This window comes from Felis catus, chromosome E1 (assembly GCF_018350175.1).
Source record: "Felis catus isolate Fca126 chromosome E1, F.catus_Fca126_mat1.0, whole genome shotgun sequence".
NCBI classification, from domain to species: Eukaryota; Metazoa; Chordata; class Mammalia; order Carnivora; family Felidae; genus Felis; species Felis catus.
This window is the reverse complement of record NC_058381.1, coordinates 51,972,519-51,986,097: the sequence shown is the minus strand read 5'-3', so window position 1 is coordinate 51,986,097 and position 13,579 is coordinate 51,972,519. Positions and strand designations below refer to the sequence as shown.

Here is a 13,579-nt window from a genome sequence, read left to right as displayed (position 1 = left end):
ATACCAAAAATAATAAAAGTTGTCCTTTTGAATTAGCTTTTCTCCTTCTTGAAATTTACCAAAATGAAGCAATCAAAGAAGCACACCAATATTGTCTTTGCTGATTACAGCACTTTATTCTTTATAGAAATAACAAAATTAAGAGTAAAAAATTAATAACCAGGTGACAAAGAAGTGGTTCTATTCATTTATTATAAAAAAATAAATCTACTTGTTATACTATATAGACTAATTCAATGAGAAAATTAATGTCTTCGTGTATATAAAAAAGCAAGATACTAATACTACCCATACAGTGTGATTCACCATTTGTAAAATCTACCAATTATATAGACATTAATGTATACAAATTAATTGGCCTATTTCTCTGGTATTGGATCTACAGATAATTTTCATTTTCCTTATTATGTGTTTTTATTTTTAAGTTTTTTCCAAAGAATATATATTGCTTTTATAACTAAGCAGTAGTTGTGAAAATGAATGTTATGCTCTTTAAAGTACTATCTAGACACAAAAAGAAAACCTATTGAGTTTATCAAGACCCTGTACGTTTCGTAGAGCCTAAAGAAGCATATGGCAATGAATTCTAAACTCACTTGTTTTTGTTCCTTTTGGGGGGTTCCCACTACCAAGAGAGTAAATCTCAACTCTTCAGTCCAAACTATTAATAAACACCTGTGACAAATTCAGTCCTGGCTCTACACATTGCTAAGAATTTCAGTAGTCTATAATTCTTGTCCTCAAGGAGTTTACAATCTCAGGAAAACAGACTTACTACTGAAGTATTTACAGAATAATTAATGGACAATTTGTGTGGTCCTTACCAATTGTGCGGCCAGTTTCCTGAGTTTACTCCTCTTCTCATGTGATGTTAAAGCTTAAGAGAGTGGCAGGGATCTTGTGAATTAATTAACAAGAACAAATACAGTAAAGCCCCAGTTGAATTGTTTACATTGTATTCAGTGCAGCTCATACTAAATCATTTAAAACATGGAAGTGAAACGTGCATCTTCTATTTGATTTTAGTTGTTAGGGAATTAAAATTAAAATACCAGATTGTATCACTTAGCACAAGCTTAGGTATTCCAGTGAAGACGAAATAGTAGATCAAAAAAGGATTCAATCTCAAAGTAGACACAATTTAAGCATAACCCGCTGTCAAATGTTTGGTGATTTATTTGTATCCATCACAGGAATGTTAAGCCCTGGTGAAAAGAATGTCTTTTATAAGTAACTCTTCTGAATCATGCCTTTGGTCCCATTGGTTATAACTTCACACAAGTTCTAACTTAAAAACAAAACAACACACACACACACACACACACACACACACAAATGCATAATGAAAAAAAATGGAGACAAAATAAAAATTGGTGGGAAAAAAAGCTCAGTATCTGTAAGTAATTAAATATCACATTGGTTCCTTGGACTTGAGCAGGCAAGATCATGTTTCACTCCATTAATTTGTTCTTTTTACTGCCCACCATAGGAAACAAAGAATGGAAATCAGTCCCCAGATTTCCATCTTAAACTCAGAGCATCCTTACTAGTAAGATCGTCTTCTGTTACCAACTTTTTGATCGAAGATTGCAACCTCTCTGGTAATGATGTCAAGAAGAAATGTTTCAAAATAAAACCACAGTAAAATTTAACTTGTACCTGGAATAGAAACAACTGTGGGTTGACCAGTTGTATGGCTGTGTAAAACACAAAATGATTGCCCAATGGCCATTTCAGAATAAGATATCCCACATGTTACTCTGAATAGGATTTCAAAGGGAATCATAGTACATCTATTCAGCAACCTGTCATAAGTAGATGAGTACCTTCATTTGCTTAGTTGTCATATTTTACTTTCAGTTTACATAAATGTGGGAAAATCTTACTGTCCCAATAACTTAATAGCTTCATATTTTTATTTTTCTACGTGAAAAGGAATAAGTATAATTACAAACATGCACTGAAAGCAATAACATTTATTTCACTTGACCTTGAATCTACCTCTGCTTAAACAGAAGTCCCTTCCGATACGAAGCAGTAAGTCAGAAATGTACAGCTGAAAATTCATTTCATTTGTTTTAAATGGAATGGCCAACTGGATATTCCTCAGAGTGACATTAATGGGTCACAAGCATTAGGTGGCTGTGCTGTCCAGAGAAAAGCTTCCAGCTTCCTTGGTGAATGCCTCGCTTTTTTTATAAACCAGAACCCAGTGCTTCTTTCCTTAAAGCAACCGGCCAAAACATCTGCCATAGTCTAATAAAAAGATTTCCATATTTTGTTTTATTCCACTTATCATCTGACCAATGGCAGAATGAACTGTAGAGTAAGGGAAAAAATGGAGTGCTAGGGATAAACCATATGCAGATGAGCTCAGAGAGAAGGCCATGTAGTGTATATACTGCAAAGTACCTGTGAATACTTAATTTTTTAGCATTGCTTTGCCTTTTACTAGTAAGAAAGTTGCTTGTAAAATAAACCACACACACTGTCGGAACTCACAATTGGAACATTTAAATGATTATTTGCTTCTCTTTCTACCAGCTTGTAAAACATTATTTTCTTATTCTTCCTTAAATAGCCTGTGCTAATTACATACCATGACCCCTGCCCTCCAAGTGCCTTCATTTATGGCAGCACATTCCTTTCCAGGGCAACACATTGGCCAGGTTTATAGGATGCGGCTACCAGGCCTTCCACCCCTGACTCCTGCTTCCCTAGGTCATAAGTCTAACTCACCACATACAGCTCAGTGAAAAATTTCATTTCTTCATGAGAAGTACATAACTCAGCTGACTCCCAAGGAATGAATGCAAAAGTGATAGCAAGATCACCCTTTGGAATATCAAGCATGTCAATTCAGAAACATTTTTGTGATTTGTTTCACCCCCAAAAAAGAGAGAAAAACAACATTGTAACCTAGGACTGTGTAGCTGATTTACCAATGTGGAGCCATTTCTAGAGGGATTATGTAAACAATGCTTGAATTGACTTCCTTAGCAGACTGCAGGTTGGAAGTTTAGAAACTGCTTTGAATTGTCAGTCAAGTATGATGTGAAACTGGCAACGAGGTGAGAAGATGTGAGTTAGACCCCGTGTGTATCTAAAGGCATCCAAATAAAATGTTTTTCAGATGAGGCTGTGCTTATCTTTCATTTTCATGTCTAATGCAAGTTTGGAACTCTTCTAGTTGTTATGCATTTGGCCAAGTATTGAATTTAACACCCCTCAGTTTAGAGTAAGATCAATTGAGACAAATAGACCTAACAAAGAGAGATTATTATTAAAACAGAATCTCATACTTGAATTATTTGGGAAAAACAACATGTCTGTGCAGAAGGGCATCTAATTTAAACCAGTATTTCTATCACTCAAATTCTGAAAAATTTATCTGAGTTATTTGTTTATTTCAGATTAAGCTGTTTAAGGAAGTTGAACTATTCAGATAATCACTTGAGGCCCTTAATACATTTTCAGAAACTGCCTGTGTCTATAACATAAGCATACATGATAATGTAGTCAATTGCTCAATGAATAACGTTGGTACTTTTCATGCAATTATGACTGAGAAAGAAACATACAACCAAGCTGGAGAGTGTTTGGCATCCTGTTGTGTTGATATATGCAAATATATAAAACCACGTATTGTTCATCATTGTAATAATGTAATATTATTATATTATATTATATTATATTATTATATTATATTATATTATATTATAATGTATATATAATGTATATTATATTATATTATAATGTAATAACAGCTAATACCTCCACTAAGAAAACAAGGATGTGAGAATTTAAACTTAAATTTAATTAATGAAGCTGTTTTGTACAAGAAATAATACAATTCATATAAAAGTATTTTCATTTAAGTATGTTAAAATCCAGATTTACACAAATTATAAATAAGTACTAGGTAATAATTCATTTATTACCTGGTACTACGATTAATATTATCAGGTATTATTATTATTATATTCTTATTCTGTTTAATAATATCATTACTGGGTAATAGGATCTCTGGGTAATTTCATTAAATAGTAAATGTCTAATATACATTTAAATAATATATTTGTGTAAATATTTAAGTATATATAACAATGGAATATTACACAGCCTTAAAAAAGGATGAGATTGAGCCATTTGCGACAACATGGATAGATCTAGAGTGTGTTAGGTTAATTGGAATAAGTCAGCCTGAAAAGACAAATGCCGTATGATTTCACTCATATGTGGAATCTAAAACAAAAAGCAAAACAAATGAATAAACAAACAAAAAGCAGAATCAGACCTATTAACACAGAGAACAAACTCATGGTTGCCAGAGGGGAAAGGGTGGGATTATGGGCAAAATGGGTGAAGGGAGTGGGAGGTACAGGCTTCCACCTGTGGAATGAATAAGTCACAGGAACCAAGGGCACAACACAGGGAATATACTCAACGCTTTTAACAATGACATTGTTTGGGGACATATGGTGGCTATAATTGTGAGCACAGCATAAGGTACAGAGAAGTTGAATTTCTTGGTTGTACACCTGAAACTAACGTAACATTGTGTGTGTCAACTATATTCAAATAAAGAATTTAAATATATATATATACACACACACACACACACACGCACATACGTATGTGTGTGTATATTCTTATATACAACTCACAATTTGATTTAGAAATAAATTTTCCATGAGGGGCATCGTGTACATGTTAAATGTCTTCCTTATGGTACTTGACTCAGCCTTCAAAGCTTTTTTCACAGGAGCATTGTTACATGTGATGACTTCCTTATATAGACAGAGACCTCTTTGCTCGTCATCTCCCTGATTACGGTAAGGAGGACAAGCGTTAACATCCTGGGATGCCGTTCTTAGGATGACTTGGAGTCCTTCTCCACCCATGTGCGGGTACTGTGGGCTCTCAGAAAAGAGACCATTTACTTGCCCTGTTGTCAGCGCATCTGGAAGCCTTGTCAAAACAATATAATTTTACTTTGTAACTTTTTGACATTGGTATTTATTGCACCTGTCTTTGGGCATGATTTATGACCTGTCTGGTGACTATTTCTCCTCAAGTTGGAGTTTACAATACGGGATAAGTGAACCATTTAAAGGTCTGTGTATGCTTCAACATGGCAAATGGACATTTTTCACGCATCCCTCACCTTCTCTCCTCCCCTCTCTCAACTTCATTATCACCACCTAAACAGCCACTGTGATACACCATTCACTCAGTTCTTCAGAGAAAGAAAGAGAAAGATTATGTAAGACTACATTTTCCACAATCTCTTTCGCAGGGGAATTATGTGTGGATAAATTCTAATGAGTGGCAAGAAAATTCACCATAGGGGAGGCATCCAATGGAAAACATGTGCTTGTTGTCAGGAGGGCCCAGTGACCTTTTGTCTTTGTAATGGTATCCTGGCTGGGACTCATCAGTGTTCCTATCTATCACCAGAAAACACACTTCCCATTGGCAAAATTGCACATATTTTAAAGGCAGCCATTCTAATTAAATTGCTTAACTAGGCCGCAATCAAGAAACCTTTTCTTCCTTGACTATCCCCTCCGGGTCTTGGGATTAATTTACAATTGTTTAGCCATTCTCCTTAATCTCATAAAGTACGCACTCTAGATGTGTTTTTGTGTTCCATGTTTTCATGATAAAACGTCTGTAAACCCTTCAATTTTTACTCTCCCAAGGTCCATACGAACATGATTTATTTGGGGGAAATTCTATAATTACTAAGAAAATCTAACATTTTTCAAAAAGAGTTAGAAATATGTAAATAGAATCTGTTTCCTTGTCTGTTTCCTTGGAACTGCAAACTCTTTCTCTTCATAGAACCTCATGGAAAACTGCATTATCTTAAAATAACATTAAAAGGGATGCATGCCATTGTACAGGTGTAAAATTTTTGCACTTAAAAATTAAAGAAAAAATTAAAACTTAAAACCCTTTATATGATCATTTAAAGGGTTTTCTCTTTATACATATACAATGTTCATATACAGTGTTTGTGTCTAATTTTAAATTAGTAATGCTTTTTTACACTTCTGAGATGGACCTAAAAACTCACAATTGTTTACTGTGCCATTATATTACTTCAGTGATACTTGGCATCAGTTTCTACAAGTTACCCTTACTTTAATCAGATAGCTAATATACACCTTAAAATATCTAGTCTGGGGCTCCTGGGTGGCTCAGTCAGTTAAGCATCTGACTCTTGGTTTTGACTCAGGTCATGATCCCATGGTTTGTGGGTTCATGCCCCATGTTGGGCTCCACGCTTACGGTGCAGAGCCTATTTGGGGTTCTCTCTCTCTCCCTCTCTCTCTGCTCCCCCCCCCCCCGCCGCTTGCGCTCTCCAGATAAATAAATAATTTAAAAAACATTAAAAATAGCCTATATTTTTAAATATACTTCAAATATTCATTACGGAAGCTACTCAATCATAAATAAGGTGAACTTCATTCACTCAAATAATTCGATCTGACAATTGAAAACTCTGTTTTAAGTAGATGATTGATAAAATTTTTTATACACCAGTAATTCAGACAAAAATGACACCTTTAAAAAAGGCATTAATATTTCCTTTCTTTGCTAACTCCTTACAGCTGCAGCTTTTTTTTATTTTTATGTAGGCAATAGTTTCTGCAGCAAAGAATCCTGTATGTCTGAGCTCCTCACGTTTCTGTATTGCTCATCCCTCCAACAGTGTCCCAAGTATTTTAACATTTTAACCCAGAAACGATAATCTAACCCTTGAATCATTTGTGTTGTACTCCTTTGACTACTCTCAAACTTGTCCATATCATTGATTTGTCATTTCTATTGTTGCGGGACCCAAAAAGGATAAATCTGTCAGATCGGAGTGTAGATGGGCAATTATGTTCTGGTTCGTGCATCCAACACTTACATATAAATCCAACCTTGTAGTTCATAGATTGTTCATCTATCTTACAGTGTCATTCAGTGTCTGGCCCAGATTTTCCTCTGGACAGCTAAACAAAGACTACTCCTTACCATCTTCTTTTGGTGCAATTATGTTTTACTCCTATAACACTTCTGCAACCATCTTCCTTTTTAGAAGACCGGGGCCTGTGCTTTTGGACAACTGGAAATGACACGGGGACACTTTTGTGAACTATAATACTTACGTCATTGGGGTTGGAGCGTATTACTAGTTGTTCAACTGTCAGCCCTTGCCATTTCTTGTTAGTCCACCTTCAATCCAGAAAAAATGAGAAGTCCCTCTCTACTCAGTGATACAATTTCCTTCTTGAACCTACTCATCCTTAACAAATTGGAGTCTGCCAATGGGTTGCCAAGCCAGTGACATCAGCACTGGCAGGACATTAAATCGAGATTAGAAATGGCCCCATGACATCATCCTCTTGTTCCTATCGAACAGATGGTTTCTGTATATTGTGCAATTTTAGATCATTATTCATGGTTTGGGTCAGTATAATTCAGGAAGCCAAAAAACTGCCAAGAAAAATTGACCTGGAACCAGTTCAAAGACTCAAAATTATTTTATTGATTAGACGCCTGAGTTTCCATTTTCCAGAAGGACATCATGAATCATCAATACATGATAATACCTGAGTCATTTTAGCATTCGTGATGTTAGAACTTCAAAACAAGATAATCTTTGAAGGGTTAACCTTAAAGAAGCATGATAATAAGATATCTAAGGAACTTTGTTGGGTACAACTGAACTGGGGCCAGAAACTATTGACTGAGGCAAGTGGTTTGTTTGAACTGGATGGTTATTTATTTTCACCTTATACTTGTTGACTTCATATCCTCCCTTAAGCTCAGCTCAGAGACAGTGAAGAGGTATGTTTTAAACAAGCCAGACAGGAAGCTATTTTGAAAGGCCTTGTTCAGGCATTATACCAAAGCAAGAAGATAAAGCACAGATTTGGCTGGCTGAGGACTTGGAGAATAAAATCATGTTCAAAACAAAACAAAACCTAAATGTGTTCGGAGTAAGCTTTATAAGAGACCACAAACTCATATATTCTTTCTCTAAGAATCTGGAAGGAATTTCAGTAAAAATGTGCTTTATTTAGAATAAGCATTAGATATTTTTGGAAGATATATCCTATTATATTATCACTGCCACAGAGCACGTCTCTTGCATGGATCATTGCAACTTTGTTCCTAAAAAAATCAGTGCTAGGGGCACCTGGGTGGCTCAGTCGGTTGAGTGTCTGACTTTGGCCCAGGTCATGATCTCATGGTTTGTGGGTTTGAGCCCTGCATCGGACTCTGCTGACAGCTTGCTCTGAGCCTGGAGCCTGCTTCGGATTCTGTGTCTCGTTCTCTCTCTGCCCCTCTGCCACTCACGCTCTGTCTCTCTCTGTCTCTCAAAAATAAATGAATGTAAAAAAAAAAAAAAATCAGCACTATGCCAAACTTCTATCGATCTGAGCTGCCATCAAATACACTTCCTGCCGTCTCAGTGTTGTTCCAGTCTCTGATTATGTTCCTATCTTACTTAAAATAATTAAGACCCTTATTACCACCCGCTTATCTGAGGATAAATTTTACATTAAGAAAATAAGATCTTTGACTCTTTCTGTGTGGGCTATTTCTTCCAATTTCCCTCAAAACTGATCTTAGGGATAAATCACCTGGTCTTTAAGAAGGTGTTAAATTCTCATGATTCTGTTTACTTTATATTCATTCATTTATTTGCAGCTAGTATAGCTTAACCATCACACTGCAAAATTTTGAGTCTCTTGACTCTCTTCTCTCTTGATGTTCTTTTTTTAAAATTTCATTTCTAGGTCCTGTTGGATAGAAATGCTGCTGGTTATAGGAATCCCTGAAAGTAAGAATACAACTTCTTATAGAAATGTTGAAAATGTATTCTATACACTCATAGATGATAATCAGCAATGTCCAATTTTTACTGCAACATTACACAGCACCTTGTATAACTATAATGTACTCCAACCATAATATGCTGGAAACCTTCCTTTTGTCAAAGAAACGGCCAGTTTAATCAATTTTATAGTTCATCACCCAGGCACCTGCTCCCCACCCCCATGCCCAATGATGTAAGCAATAACAGCATTACATTGAATTAACCTAAGTTCCACATGAACTAAGTCTGAAAAAGAAGCAAAATTGTTAAATGGTAGTGGTGAGTGGGGCAGGGGAATGTAGGAATTCTAGAAGCTTCTTTAGGAGCTCTTCTTCCAGAGGCTGCCATAGCTCTGAGGGGGAATTGAGCAGATGCTTATGAATGAATTTTCTTTTCTCCCCCTTTTTTCTTTTTTCTTTTTCTTTTACAGCTGAAAGGACGCCGTGGGGGCTTGTCTAATCTCTCAGCTCTGTCTCTCTCAATACCACAGCTATTGGAGTTATCACTAGAAACTATACCAAGATATTTTTTCCCCCTGGGATATTCTGTTTGTCTCTTTGGAGTATAGAGGTCTTATGTACTCGTACATGTCCTTCCCAAACCTTTAAAACACTTTGGATTGTATTTAGGTGGATGTAAGAATGTTGTTCTTTTGGTGGGATTCTGTAGGAACTGGGACCTTGCTCTAGCTATCTGTTCTGTGACTACAGATGATCCCTGACGTCTACTGATTCGCCTTTACAATGATGCAGAAACATACACACGCAGTAGAAACCACACTTGGAATTTGGAATTTGGATCTGTTCTGGTGCTTGCTTCGGCAGCACATATACTAACATTGGAACGACACAGAAAAGATTAGCACGTTCCCCACCCCTCCACCCCCACCCCCGCATGGATCTGATTCTAGGGTCTGGTGAAATGCAGCACAATCCCATCTCCTGAGGGCCTGCCACCCCCGGTCAGCCCAGTGATCAGGGGGATTGACAGCCAGCACACCAACAACCATTCTGTTTGTCACTTCTAGTCCAGTGCTCAATAAATTACATGAGATCCTCAGCTGAACATTTTGTTGTGAAATAGGCTTTGTGTTCGATGATTTTGCCCAACTGTAGGCTACTGTAAGTGTTCTGAACATGTTTAAGGTAAGCGAGGCTATGGTATTCGGTAAGTTAGATGTATGGAGTGCATTTCTGACTCATGATATTTTCAGCTTACAATGGGTTTATCGGGACATGGCCCCATTGTGAGTGAAGGTGTGCATTTAAAAACTCACGCAACTGATTATTTCCTTATTTTCCACTCACGTGACATGCCCCTTTCAGTCTTCAAAACGTAGGGGGTACTGCATAGACACAGATCTTTCTTCCTTGTTTTGATAGAAGGCAAATCATGCAGAACGTTGTACTTGCACAGGAGAAATGAAACATATCCTTTAGTTGATAACATGTTTTGACATACAAACAGGTGAGAAAAGAGAGAGAAACACACTAAAGGAATGTTTCTGTGAATGACTTCTTCAGGATTCCTCCGAAGAGCTGCTCTAAAGATATACAGTTCTAGGTTTGAGGGAAGGTAGACATGTCTACATGCCATTTCCCCCCCACCAAGTACTAACTGATAAGCTGTTGTAGATCCTGCTTTCTGTGGAACTTCACGTTTGGAGGCATAAGAAAGAAAAGGCTCAATAGAGGAGTGTTTTATGTTACACCTCCCCCTTGATCATTGAATAAATAAATATACACTGTAATACTTTCCTTCCAGGAGCCAAAGAAAGGCCCTTATATTTTGGAAAAGTCTTGGTAACAGTCATGTGTCTGTGGAGATTGAAGTCATTCTCTGAATGGTCAAAGTAGATAAACATTTCAGTATAGGAGGAATCTTCTCAACAAAGTTTATGTTCTATCTTATTATCTAATCCGTGCTGAACATCCAAAGAGATCTGAAAAAAAAAAAAAAAAAAAGAAAAGAAAACCCAGAACCCAAACCAAACACCACCAAAACTCACTTCTCTTCCCTCATCACGACCAACTGCAGCCAAAACATGTCTGCAGTGAGGAAAATATCTGCAGCCTCCAGGAGCTTTGATATAATCAAGGCCAGTGAGATGTGCCAGACCCTTTCCCTTTTTCCCAGATGGTGGAGTTTGCTACTTTCACATTTGGCTTTTAATGGACAAGCGAGGAAGCCTGCCAGGAAAGCAGGCGAACAAGCTAAGAAAACAAACAAACAAAAGCAATCACGCCCTAGACGCGGAGGCCAATGACAGGTATGATTGATCAGGTGTCCAGCTGGAAGCTGTCACCACCAAGTTGAGAGAAACAGGCAGAGCTTGGCGTGTTTCACGGGCCAAAGATTATCTTGGGGTATTAGGTAGGCAGCATTCTTCAGCAAACAAAGAAATTGAAAGGATGGAGTTTGCTTTGCTGGAGCCACTCGCCCAACCGAGCTGTTTACCACATGACTCTCCTTATATAAGGGATACTTGAAACTAGTCTATTTCCTCTTGGAAACTTGTTGGAGAAAAACATACTGCACACCGCTGTATTCTCCTTTTGTCTGTATGTGCACATTCAAACCGAGTACTTTCTTGTGTTAAATGCACGTTTTGAGGCACAATAACTTTAGCAGTATACCGTCCATCAGGAGACACACTTGAATCCAAAGACTTAATGTTCTAATTATGGCATCATTTCCTTGTTACTTGAATGAGGAAAATAGAAACCCCATCAACTCTGCAGTATTGTCTTTAGAACCAGCTGCAGTAAAACCATATTCTCTTGATGTTAACATGCCATGGATTGTAATAAGGCTTGTACAAAGCTTTTGAATAAACAACACCTTTTAGCATATTAAAAGTAAGCACGTTGGTTTTAAGATGCATCCAATTAGCTGAGAAATATTAAAATGTAAAGAGAGGTACACATTGCAATCAAGGAAATAGGATATATATGAAAACATTTTATGAGCCGCAAAACGCTAGAAACATGGATGGTATTACTAACAATTAGGTCATAATGAAAACACGTTAATAATATGGAATTATCAATACCCTGGTTGTTATAAAGGCAGTGACTTTGAATAACATAAACTCTTCACATATTCAAATTGAACTTGAATTCACAATTACTAAAAAAGAAAATAATGGAAAATAAACCCCTGACAAATTTGATTTCATCTGAACATAGGAAAGCATCAGTATAACAAATATCTCCTAAAAATTTCAATCTCATTTCATTTTCACCAACACACACACATTTTATGAGCAAATTACAGAACTTAAGCTATCGTATTCATTCCTTGCTTTTGGCAAGCACACAGTTTCTATTTACGAGTGCAGTATTTGTTTTCAAATACTCAGTATCAAAAAAAAGATAATCCGATGATGTATGATTGGCAGCGATACTGGTTATTATCTTGACAGAATTGTATGGTTTTTATTTTTAACTGTAGATTAAGCAAATTGTCTCTCCAAATTTGTATGAATTAGGATTCACACAAATGGTGTAAATTCTTTAACAAACTTTATAAAGCGTTGTCAAAGTTTTTATATTGTTAGCCATTTTTCCAGGAATCGAAAAATGACATTTACATTGGACAACTGTTTGTTTTAACTGCTACTTCATAGCTTTAAAAATAAAAAGGCTTTCTTATCAGTAGTTTGAGAATCAGCACAGGCTTTCTGTAATATTTAACACACTCTAGCAAGTAGACAGCATGGGTTTGGAGGAGGAAACCCTAGATAAGTATTTCCTTAACTATCTCTCCAAGGCACGAAGCATACTTTAAAAAAATGCTTGTTTTATCTTAAACTTTGTCTCTGTCATTTTATGGGATATAAGGAAATTATTGGAAGTGGAAGATGAAGAAACAGATCATCAATATCTTTTCTGTGTGACCAAATTCTGATCTCTTGCCAAAATATTTTGGTAAAACGCTGGTAAATGGGAGGCCATGGGTATATAAGAAAACTATTTCCATAGATCAGTGGTTTCCAAACTTGGCCCCTCCCCAGAATCACCTGAGACAGATGAAATACATCCAGAGTTTCTGGTCTACTTTGGGAGATTCTGAGTAGTGGGTCTGGGAGGGTCCCAGGAAAATGTGTTTTTAAAGTTTCTCAGGTGATTCTAATTAGAGCTGGAGACTGCCGCCATACAATTCAAATGAACTTTCCGGACTCATTAATAATGTAACAATATGGAAAAATGTTATTTCTTTAGCAGGAGATTTTTTTTTTTTTTTTTTACTCTTTTATGTTGCAAGAATATTTGATAAACTGCTTGGCAAGGGTGGAGTAAATGCTCAGGGGAAGTGTTTAAGGAACAAAAGATGGTCCTTGGCTACATTCCAAACTTTCGTCTGCCAAATGTGGTACATAAAGTAAGGGTATGAGATGAATTATTTTGGAGAAAAAAAGAATTAAAAAAATTTGTTTTTCAACATTTATTTGGTTTTGAGAGAGAGAGAGAGAGAGAGAGAGAGAGAGAGAGAGCGGGCCAGGGGCAGAGAAAGAGGGGAATACAGAATCCGAAGCAGGCTCCAGGCTCTGAGTTATCAGCACAGAGGCTAATGAGGGGCTCGAACTCATGCACCATGAGATCATGACGTGAGCCGAAACTGGATGCTTAGACTGAGCCACCCAGGTGCCCCAGAAAGGAGAGCTTTTAAAAAGAGAAGAAAATAAAGGTAAAAGCA

At 36.7% G+C, this 13,579-nt stretch overlaps 1 long non-coding RNA gene across 15 annotated transcripts in view; it reads left to right on the top strand.

The window, feature by feature from the left end:
• Positions 1–13,579, top strand: part of LOC111557781 — an 863,046-nt gene that overhangs the window by 801,969 nt on the left and 47,498 nt on the right. The window lies entirely within an intron of this gene.